The sequence below is a fragment of the Malania oleifera genome, chromosome 4, assembly GCF_029873635.1.
Source record: "Malania oleifera isolate guangnan ecotype guangnan chromosome 4, ASM2987363v1, whole genome shotgun sequence".
Classification (NCBI taxonomy): Eukaryota; Viridiplantae; Streptophyta; class Magnoliopsida; order Santalales; family Ximeniaceae; genus Malania; species Malania oleifera.
The window spans coordinates 64,272,896-64,293,915 of record NC_080420.1 but is presented as its reverse complement, the minus strand read 5'-3'; the positions used below and the strand labels follow the sequence as shown (position 1 = coordinate 64,293,915).

The following is a 21,020-nucleotide window of genomic DNA, read 5'->3' as shown; positions in this document are numbered from 1 at the left end:
ATAGCAAGTGTGAGAGGGGTCAGAGCAGATGTCACACACTTTTGTACACGCCACCAATTAAGGTGATTGTCCTAGGGACAAGACCTGATCTAACTTCTTAACAATAATGTGCAGGGTAGGTGTAAGGTTATAGCCGGCGACTAATTCGTAGACTTCCTTAGAATAGGAAGAGGAAGGTTGGGAAGGTCTATGAGCAGCAATAGTATGCTTCTAAGATCTTTTGACAAGGGTCACAAAGAGATTCCAAGCCTTGTTCTCTTGCTTTATGAGGAAAGTACCTCCATAAGATGCATTGACCATGGATCTATCCCTCTCGGCTAACCCCTTATAGAAGACTTGAACTATTTATGACCTAGGGAATTGATGGTTTGGGCATTTACACAAAAGATCCCTAAAGTGTTCCCAAGTCTCAAAAAATTGTTCCCCATTTATGTTTGAGAAACTGGTGATTGCCTTCCTAAGCTGGTTAGTCTTCCTAATTGGGAAGTACTTTTTTAAGAACCCATGTTGCATGGTGACCCAAGTGGTTGCCGAGTTCGTCTCTAAGAAATTTAGCCACTATTTGGCTTTATCCTTCATAGAGAACATAAATAACCTTAAACGGAGGGCATCATCACCAAAGTTAGGTATACGAATGGTGGAAAAAATTTCAAGAAACTCATCAAGATGCTTGTATGGATTTTCAGTCAAATTCCCAAATAAATTGGGAAGCATCAAGATGGTGGAGGTCTTGATTTCGAATTACACTACCACTACATCCGGGAATTGAATGCAAGATAGCAAGGTGTATGCATTTGGTGTAAAATAGTATCTAAGGGGCCGAACAGGTTGCTCTTCGGTTGCAAGTTGACGGGGAGCAAGAGGTTCTAGGTCATGAAAAGCGAGAACTAGTTGACGTTCAGCCATGAATTTGGGTTCAGAAGACTTAGCTAACTTTGGATTAGAAGTAGATTTCCAAATTGACCTAGGGGATCTCTCAATCTCATGGTCTATAGGCACTAACTCGGGATCCAGAGATCAAAAACAAAGCATATACAAATTCTGCGCACAATCAAGACTTCAAATATCAAACAAAATTTAAAAATAAAAGAAAATAAAGAAAAATAAAATAAGTAGTAGACTACACTAGAAATTGGCTCACTATCATAACTGAGTCCACGGTAACAGTGCCAAAATTTGGTAGGCTCACCAAAGCTTGGGTCCTTAACTACTAAAGATAATATTTATAAAACCTAACTAATACCAATTTCAGTACAACAAGGAGTGAGTCGAGTGTCGATCTCAGGGGCTCTTGTGCAGCGATAAAGTTTTTCTATTAAACTATGAAAGCAAGTCTCTAGTTATGAATCCACCATAGCCTTTAGGGAGCAATACCTAGGCTCGGCCAATTATCCATGTTAGGCTTTCCAACATAAGTCATTCACTTGAGTGGCACAGGGTAGCCAGGTTGCACCAAACATGCAGAGCACGATCAGGAGACGAGGTATACCTTGTTGAGTGAACATGAATTCCTTTCTAGCGTAATCCGTTTGAGTGGAATAGGGCGGCCAAGGTGCACCAATCATTTGGAGCACGATTAGGGACCGGGGTATACCATATCTAGCAAACATGAATCACTTGTTTAATAACCAAACCAAAACCCTATTACGCATAATTGACTGAAACCTAGCTATAAACTCTACCCTAGGGTTTCATCACAACCCGAAAACTAAATATTTAGCTATGCATGTTGCAAAGACTTAAAGACAAGGTATTGAAAGATGGAATTGAAAGCATACTTTCATTGAAATTGAATTGAAATCAAACCAAGCATATAAATTGACAAGGTATTGAAATCTACTTTACTTGGCACCAATCAGATTCAAGGTTTGTCCCTTCGAAACACCAATAGAGAACCAACTTAACCTAATCTAAATGGAACCAATCAGACTCGAGGCTTGTCACTAGGCCTTCAAAGCACCTAAAGAGACCCACAATTATAGCTTACAACTTGGAATTGAAATGGAGCAATGAAATGAAACCAATCTAAATGGTTCCAATCAACACTCAAGATTTGTCACTAAGCAAGAAGGAGCCAAAAGGGAACCCTAATCACCTATTCTAAGTTTGATTTTATACCCAAAAGGGTTTAAAAGCGATTGAATTCAAAAAAAGGAAAGTGTCACCAAAAATCTAGCGCAACAATTTCGAAATTCAAACACAATCGACCTAGTCACATCATGACTTCTCCTAGTCATACCCTGGTAGAGCCAATCTAGAAAATCTTCTTATTTAGTAACTGGCAGTCTTCAATTCATGACCCGGTCGCCCCTTGTGATTGCCTGGTCACACTAGATGGTTGAACAGGGCCATGTTTCTTTGGATGGGACAAGGCCTTGGAAACCTAGTCGAGAACTTGCTTAAACCTTGTGCTTCCCAATTGCTCCCTTGACTTCTTACATTGCTTGACTCCTCAATTTAAGCTCTAATTTCCTAAAACATGAACAAACCACGCGTAACTCTGAACTAGGATAAAAAGGGATAGTTACCAAGAAAATGAAAACAAAACATAGGTAAATTGGGGCCTAAAATAGTACATTTTAGGATCATGTCAGCACAAAAATCGAGGTAAACCCCTATTATTGCAAGCTTTTTTCTTAACTTTTTGCCAAGTCTGGTTGCATTGGGTGATCTAAAGCACTCCAAAATGGTAAGGTGGGGTTCAAGAGTGACTTTAGCCTTGTACATGCAAATTAAGATAAAAACTTTTCATTCTAGGTTTTCTTATTCTCTTTTTGCTAATTCTGACTACACATGATGATTTGGGATAGTCTGAAATGGTAGGACTTATAGTGGTTTTTCCCTCTACACAAAAATTGAAGAAAAAATTTGGTCATTTCCAACTTTCGACTCTTTTTTTGCCAAATCAGATCGCACTAGATGATTTGAAGCATTCTGGAATAATGAAATTGGGTCAAATTATAATTTTGACTTCTTACAAGAAAATTGAGGCAAAATTCTATATTTTTTAAAAATTTTCTAATATTTTTGGACACTATAATTATTTGGCCATTATTAATGGACCCAATGTTTTTCTACATTTTAATAAAATATTTTTTTCCAAAATATTAATAAGATATTAATATATTTAAATATTAAAATATTTGAAAATAAAAAATATAAATTAAATTAAATTTCAAAAAATATAAAAAATCAAAATAAAACAGCCCTGCCATGTGGCAACATGCACCAGCACATGGAAGACCATGCACACACTTGTATGATTTGAAATAAAAATAAAATAAAATAAAAATAGGCTAGCACATGGGTGCATGCGCCCTTGCGTAAGGACCATGCACTAGCACATGCACGCATACACTTGCCACTTAAATGGAATGGTGCCGTTTTGAGGGTTGTTCAAATTTTAAAAATAGGGGGGAGGGGGACAATGTCGTTTTAGCATCACTCCCCTTTTCTTCTTCTTCCTTGCATGCTTCGATCAGTAAGGGGTGTTGGAGCTACCCTTTTTTCTTTTGCATTCCTATTTTCTCTCTCCCCTTTTACCTCCCAACGCACATAATCCCTCCCCAATTCCTACCCTATCTCGTAGTCTCGTAGCCCCTCAAAATCCTCCCAAATCTGTTGGCCAGCCTCCTCATCACCTCATGGCCTATCAGCTTCAGCACCTACACTAGTTCCCCCCCTTTTTTTATTTTTTCCTTATTCCTTTCCTTTTTTCCTCCCCCTACTGCAATCATCTCTTGTTTACTTTCTTCAACCGGTGTGTCTTTTACAAATGCCAGATACCCTTAGCATCCTTTCAGGAGTAACCTCCTAGTTTACATAGCCGAAAGGATCCATGGTGCAGAATGCACACTTGACCCTTGGAACTTGAACTCCTGCTCCCTTGGTGATCAAAACATCACCTCCCGCTTGTGTCAATCAATACTGGCATAGCTGGCCGATAGCTAGTCCATCCCTAAGATGATATCAAAACCATACATGTCATACACCAAAAGGCTAATTGGTAGGATCCTTCCTTGAATTTCTACCGAAAAGTCACGGACTACCCTACTACACCTGAATACAGACCTAGACGGTGTAGCCACCACTAGTAATCCACACAGCTTAACAAATCCTTGGGAAATAAAAGAATATGTTGCCTCGAAATCAAATAATATAATTGGTTTATGGGAAAGCATGTAAATGATACCTATGACTACAGTACCAGCATTCTTTGCGTCACCTGGAGTCAGAGAATACACCCTAGCTTGGGTTGTACCCCCTTGCTGACCACCACGCTGCATCTGATTATTTCCCCTATGTGGCTGTTGCGAGGCTCCACCATTTCCCTGCATACGATAGTCTCTCTCCTGATGTCCTTGCTTACCACACCGTATACAAGCCCCCATGGTCATCCAACACTGCCAAGCGTGCCTCTTACCACATAAAGAGCAACCATGATAAGATGTGGCACCCTGAGACGTACCACCACTGCCCTTCTTCCAGTTACCCTGCCTCGCTCCATAAGAAGAACTGGGAGGCGTTGGCCTTTTCTTCTGGACCTAAACCTCCACATCCTCCAGCAAACTCTCCTCTGCCACAATGGCTTTGTCAACCAGTGGAGCAAAGTCTTGCAACTACAAGATTGCTGTCTGTCTATGGATCTCCTTCCTCGGACCCCTATGAAACTTCCAGGCCTTCCTCGCTACATCCGGGATCATGAATGGAGTGAATCGAGATAGCTCCTGGAATTTGGCAGCGTACTGCTGCACCATCAGCGACTCCTGCGTCAGGCTTATAAATTCCTCCATCTTCGAGTTTCTGACCGTGGCTGAAAAGTACCGTTCGAAGAACAGCTCTCTAAAATGGGCCCACATCATTGTTACTGGTATCGGTCGACACTCCTCTATATTCTTAACCAACACCCACCATCTCTCTGCCTCACCTGACAACTTGAACGTTGCAAAGGTAACCTTCTGCTTCCCCCTGCAGTTTAAAACATCCAGGATCTTCTCGATCTCCTAGATCCAATTCTCAATTCGAACTAAATCTGCACTTCCTATGAAAATAGAAGGCTTCAACCTGGTGAACTGATCAATGGAGCAACCCATCTCAGTTGTGGGATGGTCCTACCTCCAATTCGTTGGCACCACCTCGGCCATAAGCTGCTGTGCGAAATCTCACAATACACTCGTAGAGTCACTGCCAGCCTCATGGCCAACACCCTCACTACTATTGCCTCCCACGTTGGCAGTAATGTCCCTGGATTCCATCCTGAAAAGAAATTGTGAAAATCCATTAGAAGGGTAATAGCCTAAATATCGGCTAATACTATCATACTATTGACTCAGTCTCCGCCTAATTTAACATCATCATTCTAACTCAAGTTCCACCCTTCCCCTTGGAAACAAAACCATCAATAGATTGCCATGATTTTCTGAACCTTTCAATTGATCCAGAATAACACAGAAGTCTATCAATGGATTTCTGTCTCTAGGTATACAAAGAAAAACCCAAGGTCTTATCCATGTCCTATACTTTGGTATATTCTAGACTACAGAAACTAGAAAATCCTAAGTTCTGCATATATCCCTAACCAGGCAACACTAATCAAATCATACCTCCGACTGGTTAAGGCTTTGATACCAAGTGTAACGACCCAACCCTTCAAACGGACCCAGATGTTACCACTCGTACAAAGTATCTATACCTGTTAACATACATAAACAACCCGCCCTAAACAGGGACATACGGGTGTAACTCATACATAACTATAATGTAAATGTTGCGGAAAAACATAAACATTCATCGAGATTTCTATTAGACATATACCAGAGTTTACTAACTATATCCTTGAACACATACTCAAAATATAACCAATTGTTACAATCTCCCAAAAAGGTACTCCAACTAAGTTTATTACACAAGAAAAACACTTACGTAAACTAAAACCAAAAACCACCTTCCCAGTCCCTCTAGCAACTAGGACCGACGTCTCGAAGGACCTGAAAACAAGGGTTGTATAACGGGGTGAGACACTTCTCAGTAAGAGGGAGGATATTACAATTAGTGTGTGACCACACGTGTTTATTTCAATTTAAAAATGATACGTACAACGAACATTTTCAATACTGTAATGCAACAAATGTATCAACATAAATACAATAAATTTTCCCATATTAGCTTTTAAATCATGTATATGAATATTTAGAATGGCAACCAGCTTGGTATGACATATTACGCCTATTTACCCCGTGGCACGAGTTGTGCACTGACAACTCCAACAATGCCTTGTTCGTGCAAGCACTGTCAAGTATCTATTATACAGTCCAACTGCCCCATCTAGTCCATTATTTCACCAGTGGTTTTATTACTCCTACAAGATGACTGTCTCTATACCCACATTGATTTACATGTATGGTTGCACTATACTTTACTAGCTATGGAACCAAGCCTTTAGTAACGAGAGTATCTTTCAACCCCTTTATCAGAAGTATTTTTCAACTCCTTTAAACTGAAGTATCTTTCAACTCCTTTGGTAGCAAGTTCCATTTATCATATATACAATTTATACTGAAAACATAATAACCTTTGCAATTCTAGTATTTTCACAAACGCATACAATCACATTGCGATGTAAACCGGCACACATCCTCTTGATTTAACCTTTTTTATGTATATAGCTCGGTATATCACCAGCACCTTTTTTTCCACATTTTCCGTATAGCAAATTAGAACTCCAATTCCCATAGTTTGTACAAGTAATATAAAAGATTCTCACATTCCATTTCAATACACATGTCACACTAATTTAATCAAAAGTCTGCTATATAGTGTATAATTCAATAAACATCATTTAAATGAGAAACAAGGGATTCAAGCATCTCCTATAATAATATTAATGCAAATAAAGAAGTTTGGTAAAATTTGGAGATCATACATCAAAACCCATATTTTTACCAAAACTATAAATCGCAAAATTGGCATTTTTACCCAATGAAATTTAGTAAATAAGCAATCAAATCATACATATAACCATAAACTATCATTTTAGCAGTCTAGTTTTACAAAAATACTATTGTAAACAAATTCTCCTTACCTTAAACTCGAAAATAGAACACGTACGGAGTGGTCCAAAACAACAATCGAGATCCTCAAAACCTAAAAACCATGGAATATTACTTTACTGCAATTTCGACTACTATATATCTATCTCATTGAAAACAAAATCAGATCCCTACCTCGATTTTTTGGAAAACCCAAAAATCTTTAAAATGACGATATGATTAGCTATATTTGTAAAGTTTTCTCCCCTGATCTACATACGAACCTTCGATTGTAGAAACAGACGATGAACAGCGAAGATTCATAGAGAGAGAGAGAGAGAGAGAGAGAGCTTTTGGGTTTTCTTAGCCTTTAAGCAACCAAAAAGGATATTTATAGGGCCTTTGACTGAGTCAAACTCATCGACGAGGTGGCTCCTTCGTCAACGAGCCAGCCACGCAGTTCGTCGATGAAGGTATGACTTCATCGACGAGCCCCGCCCAGATATTTCTTTGGCTTGCTCGGTATTCCTTTGTAGATGATGCTCTGAATTTCTTTGACAAAGCACTGAGGGATTTCGTCATCGAACATACTGCCTTCATCGATGAACTCTGTTGTAATACCCCCCCTTTTCACTCTTTACTTATTTATTTCCCTTATTTATGGGTTCAGGTCTCTACAGTTTGAGTTGCCTATTTGTGGATAAACTTTTAGGTCTTATAAACTCAAAACAAGTCATTTTTATATAGGAATTTTTGGAAAAAGTCTTATTTTCAAATGGCATGCTACCAAAATTTTTTAAAAATTCCCAAACTTCTCATGTATACAAATGATTCATACCCATTGCCTAAAGCTATAATTTTCATGGCTTTTTTTCTAGTGCCAAAAGGGGGAAATGGATAAGAAGGCAAATTTTGGGTTAACTTATTGAAAATTGGATTGACTTGAACTTACAAGAAAAATTATTTAAAGTTTTACATAATGCACATTGTTAGGGGGACACTTCTAAGACCATACCCATTTTTTGCATGATGTATTTGTTATCATCAAAAAGGGGGAGAATGTTGACCTTATAGGTCACACCCAGTTTTGATAATGACAAATACTTAGGTATTTGATGGTTGCGAAGTGTTCGTGCTAGTTTAAATGAGCATCCCAAGGAATGACACTTGAAGCAACCAGAAGACCCTAAAGACTTTAATTTGTATTGTCAATTCAATTATTGTAATATGGGTACGTAATAGTAACCTAGGATATGGTCCGTATTTTCTTACCTGCATATCATGTATATAGGAAATATGGTAAGCTCAGTAAGACTATAGTAATATTTTAGGTCCCAACACTCACACATATCATACAAAATACAAGGGTGTTGAAAATGCGCTTAAATTGAACATTATTAAGTAAATTAAGAGAGCTCGGGTGACCGAACCCCAGGAGTTCAAAACTCCTCGAGCGCTTGAACTGTTAAGAAGTCAACAATTGACTTAGGCTCTTGGGTGACCAAACATATTTATGCATACTGTCCTCGGGCACCCAAACCCTTTGAAAGGGACATTCCACCAACTCAGGCAACCAAGCTATATAGTTCAAACTGAGCCTCAGGCAACCGAACAAACGATTTTGGGCCACCAAACCTATGACCAGGCACTCGAATTTACAAACAGAGGCCACTGACTTTTGTTCGAGTTCTCGAAGCATGACACGGGTGACTGAACTTATTTAAATGACTTTTAAAATTGTGTTTGTACGAGCAACCGAACCATGGTTCGGCCACCTGAACCTCAGCGAGTTAAAATTTATTTAACTGCAATAAAAATGGGTTAAGTTGGGTTAATGGTGTTTTAATTATTTGAAACTTTTTTAATAATTCCCAACAAGTCCCAAACGGTTATATTTTTTACCTTACCTATAAATATAGGCTCATTTGTGAGGATTAGTAAGAATTAGCAACTTGATTAGCCAAAAAATCCTCTCTTTTCAAAATACACTCTTTGGCCAAATACTCTCAAATCTTCACTTCCTTGATATATTTTGAGATAGTGAGAGCATATTTAGAGTGCTTGTGATTGTTAGAGTGAGCTACAAACTCCCATTTGTGTGATTGAGTGTGAAATTATTTTTAGGGAGTTTAGCTTAGGTTTATCCCACATATTTTGATATTATAAATCTTGTGTTAGGATAAACTAAGTGAACATAGGATATTTGCATTATTATTGCAAGTGTCCAATAGCTTGGATTTTTGTTGTGTAAAGATTTTTCAAACAAGCAAAATATTTTCAAACTAATATTGTGCTTATTTCATTGAGGAAAATTTTCTTGAACTAGTTTGATTATCTGATTCATATCTTTGGAATATTGATTTGCTACTTAACTGTACTTTGCTTAAATTCCAAGATATTGCTTGTATTGAACACTCTTTAGCATCTCACTAATTATACCATATTGAGTGTTGATAGCATAACTATTTGCATCACTGAGCTTACACTATATCTATATCATTGATGTGTACGTGACTACATGTATTGGGTACATATTTGCTTTACATGAAAGCATAATCACTGTACCACTTGATTGAGAGAATACAGTTGTATTTCCAGGCATGGCCTGAGGGGGTTGTAATCCAGCCCAGTAAGGATTGTGTAAAGGTTGAGGTTAGCCCTGTGCTAATTGAAATGGTTGTTTTGGTGCCGCTTCACCCATTTAAGTAAGCATTATAGTGGTAATCCTTGTGCTTGTTAGCCAAGGTGGGGATGTAGGCAATTTGTCGAACCTCGATAACACTTCTGCGTGTCACTTCTTTTTGCTGCTTTCTAGTGCATGCTTAGTTAATTAAATTGCATTATTTAATTTTTGGTACATATTACAAATGATTTACTTTACTTGCACTAGATTGACATTAAGGTTGTCAATATACTGCAATTATGATACTGACCTAAGGCATTAATTTTAAAAATACCAATTTACCCCCCCTCTTGGGATCACGGTAAAGTTAACATTAATAAAAATATCCTATGCTCAAATTTATTTTAATATAGGAGAAGTTTTAAATCATATTAGTATTGTACTCTTTTAAAGACTTGGTCCTAGTTGAGTTTAAACCTTATTCATGCACCTTAAAATCAAGATATTGAAGCAATGGGGCAAATCGTCAATGGTTTTGCCAGGTGCATCGACGGTTTCAGGTAGAGAGCTAAATGGTTTTTAACCTGAGGAAATTGTTGACGGTTTGGGCAAACTGTCGATGGTTTGCGTTGGGTTTTGAACTCTAACAACCATAAAACGGCTAGTTTTGAAAGTATAAAATTTTTTTACTAGCCCAACGGCCATATAACGGCTAGTGACCCAATTAGCCTATAAATACAATTCCAAAGACTTGTTTAATGATCGATCTTAGTGATTGACATTTAGTGGTTATCATTTCCAAGCATACCAAATTTTAGTTCATCATTTTTATGCTCAAAATCTCTTTTGCTCTCTATTCTTTGTTGTGATTCATTTCTTGAGAGATTAGGAATTATTTTGTACTGTATTAAATATCCACTGATTCAAGGAGTTTTGTTTGTAATTCATTTTTATCTTCAAAGGGTTTTTTGTGAACCAAGTATTAAAGGGATCGGTTCCCTTGTTTGGTCTCTTTGTGAGCAATAGGGATTGGTTCCCTTGTTGGGGCTCTTTGTGAGCAATTGGGATTGGTTCCTATGTGAAGGTTCTTAATGAACTGAATTGTAAGGGTTCTTGGTGAACCTTGCTGAAAGGCTCTGGGTGAGCGAAAAGGATTTTTTTTCATATGTAAAGGCTTCTCTGCTGGTGAACGAGTTTGTGATAGTGGATTGAGAATCCTTAAGTGTGTCTCAAGGCGTGGACGTAGGCAAGGGGCTGAACCATGTTAAAATTGTTTATCGAGCTTTTCTTCCCTATTCTCTTTAATTTATATCTTGTGCATAGTTTACATTATTTATATTGTGATATAATTGCTTGCATCTTGTCAAGATTTATATTTTGTAAGGAAAAATAAAAAGTACGCAAAAGAGTCTATTCACCCCCCCTCTAGAATCGACTCTAGGGCCAACATATTTATTTGTGTGTGTATGTCTGCGTATATATATGTAGTATGAATTTATATATGTAGGAATGTACATTTTTATATGGATGTATATATGTATATGTGTGTGTGTGTATATATAGTATTATGTAATATGTGTGTGTGTGTGTGCGTGTGTGTGTATAAAATGCATATTATTATATAATATAATATGTATATGTACATATGGATACATTATTATGGGTATATAATATGTGTATATTATTATAGTATGTATATATTAATATGTATACCTTATTATGTATATATGCATGTGCTTATTTATATTATTCAAGTGCACATGCACACACACGTGTGTGTGCGTGTGGGTACACTAGCTTATATACGTATGTATATAGTGTGTGTATTCATATGTATATGCATGTATGTGAGTGTATTTACACACACGCACATACACATATATACACACACACACACACATATATATATATATATATTGGTATATGTATGCATTTATATATATGTATTTATACATACATATATATATATATGTATATGTATATGTATATGTACGTATATAAGTGTATTTAGTATGTGTACATTTTTATTTATATATATAGTATATGTGTGTATATATATATATATATATATTAATTTGCATGTATTTATGTAAGCATGTCATGTCAACATATGGGTATGTGTATGCATGTCAATAAATGTGTGTGTGTGTGTGTGTGTGTATGTAAGTGTGTGAGTATATATGTATTTGTGTTAGTGTGTGTTTTACTTAATTTTGTCATTACTAAAAATCCCAAAAAATTTTGAAAAATGTAAAAAAATTCCAAGAAAATATGAGTTTTGGTCTTTTAGTTCTTAAAGTCTAATTTTGACTTATAATGGGATAAATGGGAGGATTTTACTATACAGTGTATTCTTCTCCTTATTATTAGGCATGGCAGGAGTTTTTAACCATCGAAAATTGTATGATTCGAGAAGGATTGTGGCTTTGACTAACAAAATTATACCAAACAAACCATGTTTATATATTTAACTATTGCGTGAGTCCCTTTTAAAAAAAAAAAAAATTTGTATTTTCTAGTGTTTTTTTTTTATTTTTACCAAGTCGATGATGATACAAGTCCAACAATACAAATCCGATGTCACTTTTTTTAATTGTGGTTTTCAAGTCGATAATACAAGTCTAAAGTTTTCAAACCAACTATTTTCACCATCCATCATCCTTATCATCATTATTATATTGATTTTCATCAAATTAGGGTTTTGAGGCAAACCCCTTTTAAAAGCAATATTCTAGGCTTCTCGAAGCCATGTTGGACTACTCAAATAGAGATAACAACAATGGAGAATCAAAAAGGATCTTTTTCTCTTTTATCTTTCTTCTTTTCTTTTTAAGGCACACATACGTAATTTCATAACCATTTTGAAAATAGGTGTCTATAGAGGTGGTGGTTGGCTTACCATGAGATGGTTTGTTAATCACCTTCCTTATCCATAAATGAACTCTAAAACTCAAGCTTTGATTTTCACAAACTTTTTTCAAGGTTTTTCATTATTTTTCTTGTATTTTTTAAAAAATAAGGTAGTGAATCCATGTTATGTGCTTTTAACTATTTCCCCTCCTTTTTTAAAACTCTTCTCGAATGGGTTCATCAACATCTTGGACAAAATCCAACGTTGACACTACCTTACATGGTCAACATGTCAACATTGTCACATTTAACATCGACATTGTTGACTTTTTGAGTTCGATCCCTGTTTTGATAATGACAAATCATAATTATCTTACGTATGCATTTAGTACTTGAACAGGTTTACATTTCAGCATGCACATAGGGTAAAGATAAAATGGAAGCCATGAGGCATTTAAAGCTCATTTCACCTGGCATATTCGATAGAAATTGAAGAGCAAAAAAGTGAAGACTTTGTGTATTTCAATTATATAGCATTTAGTTTCTATTGTAAATGCATGTCCTGCATGATTTGATTTAATGCTCAATATTGACCATAGAATAACCTTAGGGAATCAAATTTTTTCATGGAAAACCTTTCACTTAAAATGCTAAACTCACACAAAGGTTCAAAATGTTTTTGAAGTTCAAAACAAGGCCAAAAACTCATTTTCCAAAAAGCCCACTCGACTAGATGGTTAACCCTAGTTGACTGAACCCAACAAATGGCCAAAAAGCATTTTTGTAAAGGGCCAGTCAACCAAGCTTCCAAGCCTAGTCGATCAAACCTACCAAATAGCCAAAACGTGGTTTTGTAAAGGACCCAGTCGACCGAATCTATAAAGCCAGTTGACCGACCTTCAAAGAATGATGATTTGGTCAACTGAATCAAATGCCTAGTTGACCGAACTATGCTAAAAGGGTTTTTTCCATTGGATCCGTTGACCGAACGTTAGGCCAGTTGACCGGACCTCGGGCTAGTCAACAAGAACTCTAGGGTTGAGCAATTTTTGAGCTCCCAATGATCACAAAATTCAAATTTTATTTTATTTTAATGGTCAAACGATCAATAACAGCTAGATTTTGAAAATTTCTATAAATACCTTGCCCAGAGCTCATTAAATAACTTTTTCTAATCTCATATCATATTTCTATATTGTTGGACATTTATTTTACAAATTGAAACTCTCTTATACTCTCTTCATTGCAAAAAATAATTTTGAGAGCAATTCATAATTTCTCCTACCCATTACTTTGAAAATATTTTTGGAGAAATTATATTTTGATAGTGAATCTTTGAATATTCATTATATATCATTTTTACATCAAACATCATTTTTACTCTCATATATTATTTCATTTGAAAATTCCCTTCTGAAAGCAAAACCCTAGAATCTCCAAATCACATTTATTGCAAAAATCTTTTGGGGACAAATCATTTATTGTTCTTAGATATTTGAAAGCATTTATTGTACTTACATCTTTGAGCACTTTTTTCTTATATACATTTTTACTCAAAGATCATGTAACGCCCCAAAATCAGCTATATATATATATATATATAATTTCCACATAATAATAATAATAATAATAATAATAATAATAATAATAATAATAATAATAATAATAATAATAATAATAATGATGATGATGATGATGATGATGACGATAATAATAACTCTGATACCATAAAACAAACACTAAATCAACCCGAACCCAAAGGAAACCGGGGATATACTTGTCCATACATACATGACAACTAAGCAGCAGAAACCATTATTTATTCAACCTTCCATACAATACTAGAGTTTTACTATAACCAAAATACACATATAGATCCCAAAAAGAACCATAAATAACCTGGGTCATATTCCAAAAATCCATCCTGATTTCAACCCAACTACTTGCCCTTCAGCTAAGGTAGCACTATCAGCCTCCTCTATCTAGGAGCTCGGTCCGCTCGTCTATCAGGGTTTCATGAAATGTTTGTATTGTTGGGGTGAGACACCTCTCAGTAAGGGATATAAATTAATATCAGTGTGTGACAACATGAGTATTATTGTGTTATAAACATCTATTGTTCGTGATAAAATGTATCTGATAAGTAAGGAAAATTTGTACATAATTTAACTGCATTTGCCAAGTCAAGTAAAACTGTTCTGTATTAATATGAATAAATTGTAAGCCAAAATAACATACTGTATCGTACTAAATTTATGTATACATATAAAACATTTACTATATCTGTATATTATTGAAATTATGCCCCAGACGGATAATTATATATCATGAATTAACCCCGCATGATCCGGGTTGTGCCTTTCGTGGGCTGGACCTAACTCTAGCTGGCCTACCAGGCTAAGTCAAACATGACATAACTATGCACGATTGTCCACTCAACCTAGTCCGCCCATCGTAGTCTCTGCAACACTTCGGGGCTAATCGGCCTCAGACCCAACACTTTCTAAATAGTGTGGTTGCACTATTGGCTATCACCAACTTGGTTTGCCCATCCTACTCTCTGCAACACTTATCAAGTCAGCACACAGGGGTTACACTATCAACTAACACCAACCTGGTCCACCCATCCTACTCTCTGCAACACTTCTCGGGTCGACACACAGGGGTTACACTATCTGATTTGGCTAGCTAACTACGGTACTATGCTCATAACAAGCCTAGTCCATCAAGGATTCTGATATCATATAGTACATTCCATATAATATATAACTGAAACATATCTCATTTCATATTTCTACATAAAATATATCATATCATAATTTTTGAATAAACTGTTATATAATTCTGTTCACGACATCTAGGTCAACTGAATAAGCACGGCATCTACGCCAACTAACTAATCACGGCATCTGCGCCAACTGAATATCATAATATACTGAAAATATAATTTCTGTATTATTTATAGTTTTTCTAAAAACTGTCGTCAAATCGTGCTTGTACTGTGAATTCGTAAAATATTCTGACATACCATTATTTAGAGTAAAATTTATACTCATGCCACACAAAAGTGAGCACTACTCTGTAATAAATTATCTGGCCTACAAAACATATTTTTCTAGAAAAATAATATTAACTTTGTTTTCAAAGTTTCCTCAATTCAACATCAATATTCCCAAAAACTATACCAAAGCATATATTTCTGAATTAAATATTATATATTCAATAATTAATTTTCTGAAAATACCTAACTTAATCTATCCCCTTACCTGACTTACTGAGAAGCCTGCTGACAACCCTAAATCCGCGCCCCACAGCATTTTAAGCTCAAAACCCTGAAATTACATTTTCCCCAAATTAATCAACTCAACCCCTAGAATATTTCTTATTTAGCATTTTCTAGGCCCATATACTCCAAATTAACAATTAAAACCTAAAATACCTTACTTACCCTAGTTTTGGAGTGGTGCCCTAGAACTCCAACTCAACGATCTACTCTGATTAATTTGCAAAGAATCACCCCACGAACCTTGTATTAGCTTCTAATTGTCAAAACGAGCTATAATCAGAGTGAAAGCAAAGAGAGAAAGGGTTTAGGGCCATAGGGTTTAGAGAGAGAGAGAGAGAGAGAGAGAGACTTTGTTTTTTATTTAACAAATGAAGCTCACGGAACTTCTTTAGTTTCAACACTGTCGAGAAAACTGTCAATGGTTTTCTACACCCCTCACAAAACCGTTGACGGTTTGGGTTTTAACCCACCTTTTTTACCGTTTTACTTGTAATCGGCCCACAGTAAATACAAAACCATCGATGGTTTTCTTAGTACTCTAGAAAACTGTCGCCGATTTTCTCCTTACAAAATTATTTTCCTCTTTTCTTCTATTTTTCTTATCATTTCTATTTTTTGAGTCTCTACATTCTCCCCTCTTTATAAAAATTTCGTCCTCGAAATTTTCTATCACATTTCCAACCTTAAAGAAAAACATTGAAATTTTATTAATTACCTTCATTTATGGCGGAGGAATACCATTGTTACAAGAAAGAGTTCTGGGTGATTTCACTCATTTAAAGAAAAAGAAAACTCTCCTAAACCATTTATAACCTAAAACCAAAAACACTAACTATTCTACCTTACACTATACAAGTCAACAATACATACATTGTTAGTTATTTTACTCTTAATATCTCATCTCTGATCTCCATTGAATGGATGTGGATATCGCTGGAGCATCTATTCCTCTAATTCCCACGAAGCCTCCTCGACTGCATGGTTGCACCATAATACTTTTACCAATGGAATCCTCTTTGTGCATAACTCTTGTTCCTTTTGATCTAGAATATGTATAGGGACTTCTTCATAAGAAAAGGCATCACCAAGCTTCAGTGCCTCATAACTAATCACATGGGAGGGGTTTAGGATGTATTTCCTCAACATCGATATGTGAAACACGTCATGAATTCTAGATAGAACTGGCGGTAAGGCTAACTTGTAGGCAACCGGACCCACTCTTTCAAGTATGTCAAATGGCCCAATGTACCTAGGGCTCAGCTTACCCTTCCTCCCAAACCTCATCACCCCTTCATTGGTGCAATTTTCAAAAATACATGATCTCCTGCACCAAATTCCAACTGTCATCAGCGAATATCTACATAACTTTTTTTCCGACTTTGAGCTATTCAGATTCTATCTCTCATGAGTTTGATTTTATGTGAAGTTTGTTGAACCATCTCCGAGCCCAAAATCTATCTCTTACTAATTTTATCCTAATATAACGGGGATCGGCATCTCCTACCATATAACGCCTCATATGATGTCATCCTAATGGTAGCCTGTTAACTGTTATTATAAGTAAATTCGACTAGTGGCATGTACTGGATCCACCAACCACCAAAATCTAATACACCAGCTCGTAACATATCCTCCAGTATTTGAATCATCCTCTTCGTCTGTTCATCGATTTGAGGATGAAAGGCCATACTAAATGTCAGCTGTGTACCCATGGCTTTTTGCAAACTTTTCCAAAACTGCGATGTGAACCGTGGGTCTCAGTCAGAGACGATGGACACAAGCACTCCATGTAGTCTCACTATCGTCTACATATATATATATATATATATATATATCTGCCAACCTATTCATGGAGTAGCCAACTCTAATGGGAAGAAAGTGGGAAGTCTTCATCAACCGGTTGCATCCCGACTATGAAGTGATGGCGGCAATCCTGTAACAAAATCCATAGAAATATGTTCCTACTTCCATTCAGGAATATGGAGTGGCTATAATTGTCCCGTCGATCTTTGGTGCTCAGCTTTTACTTGCTGGAATGTTAAACATTGCTTTACGTAAACATCTATCTCTTTCTTTATATTACTTCACCAAAATGTTCCTCGAAGATCCCTGTACATTTTAGTGCTTTCTGGGTTTACTATATACAAGGATCGATGCACCTCCTCCAAGATGGTTCTTTTAATTTCAATATCTATAGGTACGTACAGTCTTGTACCAAACCTCATAGTACCATCATTTGAAATAGTAAAATCAGCTCCCTATCCACTTTATACTTTATCTCTGATCTTCACTAATTATGTATCTTGCATTTGAGCGATCTTAATTTTCTCCAGCAAAGTTGGTTGAAGTACCATACTAGCAATAAATGCTTGGTGATCTCCCTCTACCAGCTCTACCCCAAGCCTTTCTAAATCCATTCTAATCTGATGCTGCATCACCACTACTGATATAGAGGCATTCCCTGATTTCCAACTCAAGGCATCAGCCACCATAGTTTCTTTCCTTGGGTGGTAACTAATGGTACCGTTGTAATCTTTAATTAACTTCAACCATCTCCTCTGCCTCATATTCAACTCTTTTTGTGTAAAGAAATATTTCAAACTCTTATGATCTGTAAAGATCTCACATTTCCCACCATACAGATAATGCCTCTAAACTTTTAAGGCGTACATCACTGCAGCCAACTCTAAATCATGCGTCGAATAGTTCTTTTCATATTCCTTAAGCTATCGAGAAACGTATGCCACAACTTTTCCTTGTTGCATCAATACACACCCAAGTTCTCTTAGAGAGGCATCATGGTAGATCACATAATCTCCATCCCCATATGGAATGGTCAAAACTAGTGTGGTGACGAGTCGCTTCTTCAACTCCTGAAAGCCCTGCTCACATTCATTGATACATTCAAAATTCACACTTTTCCTCATGAGCCGAGTTAGAGGACCTTATAATCTGGAAAAACCCTCTACAAACCACCGATAGTATCCTTGCAGACCCAAGAAATTTCAGATCTCCTGAACATTCCTTAGTCTCGTCTAATTCACCACCACTTCTATCTTACTCAGATCTACCAAAATAACATCCCCAAAGATCACATGTCCAAGGAACGTAACTTCCCTCAACCAGAATTCACATTTCTTAAACTTAGCGTACAACTTCTTTTCTCTCAACACCTTTAAAACCATCCTCAGATGATTTTCGTGCTCCTCAAAACTCTTTGAATATACCAGAATATCATTAATGAAAACAACAACAAACTGGTTCAAATACTGGTGGAATACTCTATTCATTAGGTCTATAAACACTGCCGTGCATTGGTCAATCCGAAGGGCATAACCAAAAACTCGTAGTGGTCATACCTGGTTCGGAAAGCTATCTTCGAAACATATTTTGCTTTAATTTTTACCTAATGATATCCTAATTGAAGATCAATCTTATAGCAGACCTAGGCTCCCTGTAGCTGATCAAATAAGTCATCAATATGGGAAAAAGGATATTGGTTCTTAATTGTCACTTTATTATCTCTCTGTAGTCAATATACATCCTCATTGACCCGTCTTTCTTTTTTACAACTAAAACTAGCGCTCCTCAAGGTGACACGTTGGGTCTGATAAACCCTTTATCTAATAATTCTTACAATTGGTATTTCAATTCTTTCAATTTGACTGGAGCCATTTTGTAGGGTGCTTTAGAAATTGGTGTCATCCCTAGAAATAACTTTACAACAAATTCAATTTCACGATCTGGTGGTAAACCAGGTAACTTCTCTGGAAAAACATCTGAAAACTCCCTAACTACTAGAATCTTAGTAAGTTTCAATTCTCCTTCTGGCATTTCCTTTATACAAACTATGTACCCCTGGCAACCATCCCAAAATAGTCTCCTTGCTTGAATAGCTGACACCAACTGTGGTGAGGCATGCACACAAGACATCACGAATCTGAATTCCTGCTCTCCAAGTGGCCTAAATATCACTTCTTTCTTATCAGAATCAATATTGGCATAGTTAGCTGCTAACCAATCCATGCCCAAAATTATATCAACTACATGCATGTTTAACACTACTAGGTCAGCTAATAATATTCTTCCCTGAATATCCACTAGATAGCCTCTGAGCACCCTTTGACACCACACTACTGATTTTGTCAATGTAACTATTGATAACTCGGTGTCTAATAGCTGAGTTTCTATCCCACATAATTTAACGTACCCCTTAGACACGAACGAGTGTGTGGCCCCTAAATCAAACAAAATAATAGCTTTAATTGAAAGCATATTAAATGTACCTTTCACCACATTGCCAGCTGCCTCAGCATATCCTTATGTTAGCGCATAAACCCTCGCCGGGGCTATGTCCCTCTGCTAGCCTCTTCAGGGTGCCTAGATATTTCCTCAGAATGGTTTGGGAGCGAGAGCATTACTCCGCTATACATGACAGTCTCATGCCAAGTGTCTTGGTCTACCACACTAATAGCAGACATTTCTCCCCACTTGACACTCTCTCATGTGTCTCTTACCATAACTAGGACAACCGGGATAAGTCTACTCACCTTACATCTTGTGGATCCCCATCTCCTGCCTCCGTCCCCCGCGGTATCCACCTCTCCCCCATAGGCCTCAGCTAGAACCTACCTAAGATCCAGGAGGTGTGGGTCTTTTCTTCTAACCCTACACCTCAGCAAAGTGAGACAGTTCAATAAATTTTTTTGCGTACTGCTAGACTGTCCTATGACCCTGAGTTAGGTTCAAAAATTCCTCCACTTTTGCTTCTATAATGGTGGCAGGAAAATATTGATTGAAGAACATTTTTTTAAATTGGCTTCAGGTTGTGGCTACAGGTACCGGTCTCTACTCCTTCAAAGGTCTCACAACAAACCACCAACGTTCAGCCTCCCCTGTCATTCTGTAAGTGGCATATAACACTCGCTGCTCATCAGTGTAGCACAGTACAGTCTAAATCTTTTCCATTTCCTGCACCCAGTTCTCTACTGCAATTGGGTCTGTACTCCCTGAAAAAGTCGAAAGCTTCATTTTGGTGAACTGCTCTATAGTACGGCCCTGGTCTGTTGATGGGCCTCCCTGCTCCCTTAAGTTACATGCAATCTTAGTCATAACTTGCTAAACTACACTACGCAAAACTGTATATGAATCACTACTGCCCATACTAGAGGGCCCTGTACCATCATCACCACTGGCATGAGCACTGCTACCCCCAGGGTTCACCTTGAAACAA

The 21,020-nt window shown here is 36.9% G+C and overlaps 1 non-coding gene across 1 annotated transcript; it reads left to right on the top strand.

Moving 5' to 3' along the window:
• Positions 1 to 358: 358 nt before the first annotated feature.
• LOC131154691 (small nucleolar RNA R71) lies at positions 359 to 464 on the top strand. Its single transcript, XR_009136607.1, has one exon. It is a non-coding gene; the product is annotated as a small nucleolar RNA R71 (small nucleolar RNA).
• The last annotated feature ends 20,556 nt before the right edge of the window (positions 465 to 21,020 follow it).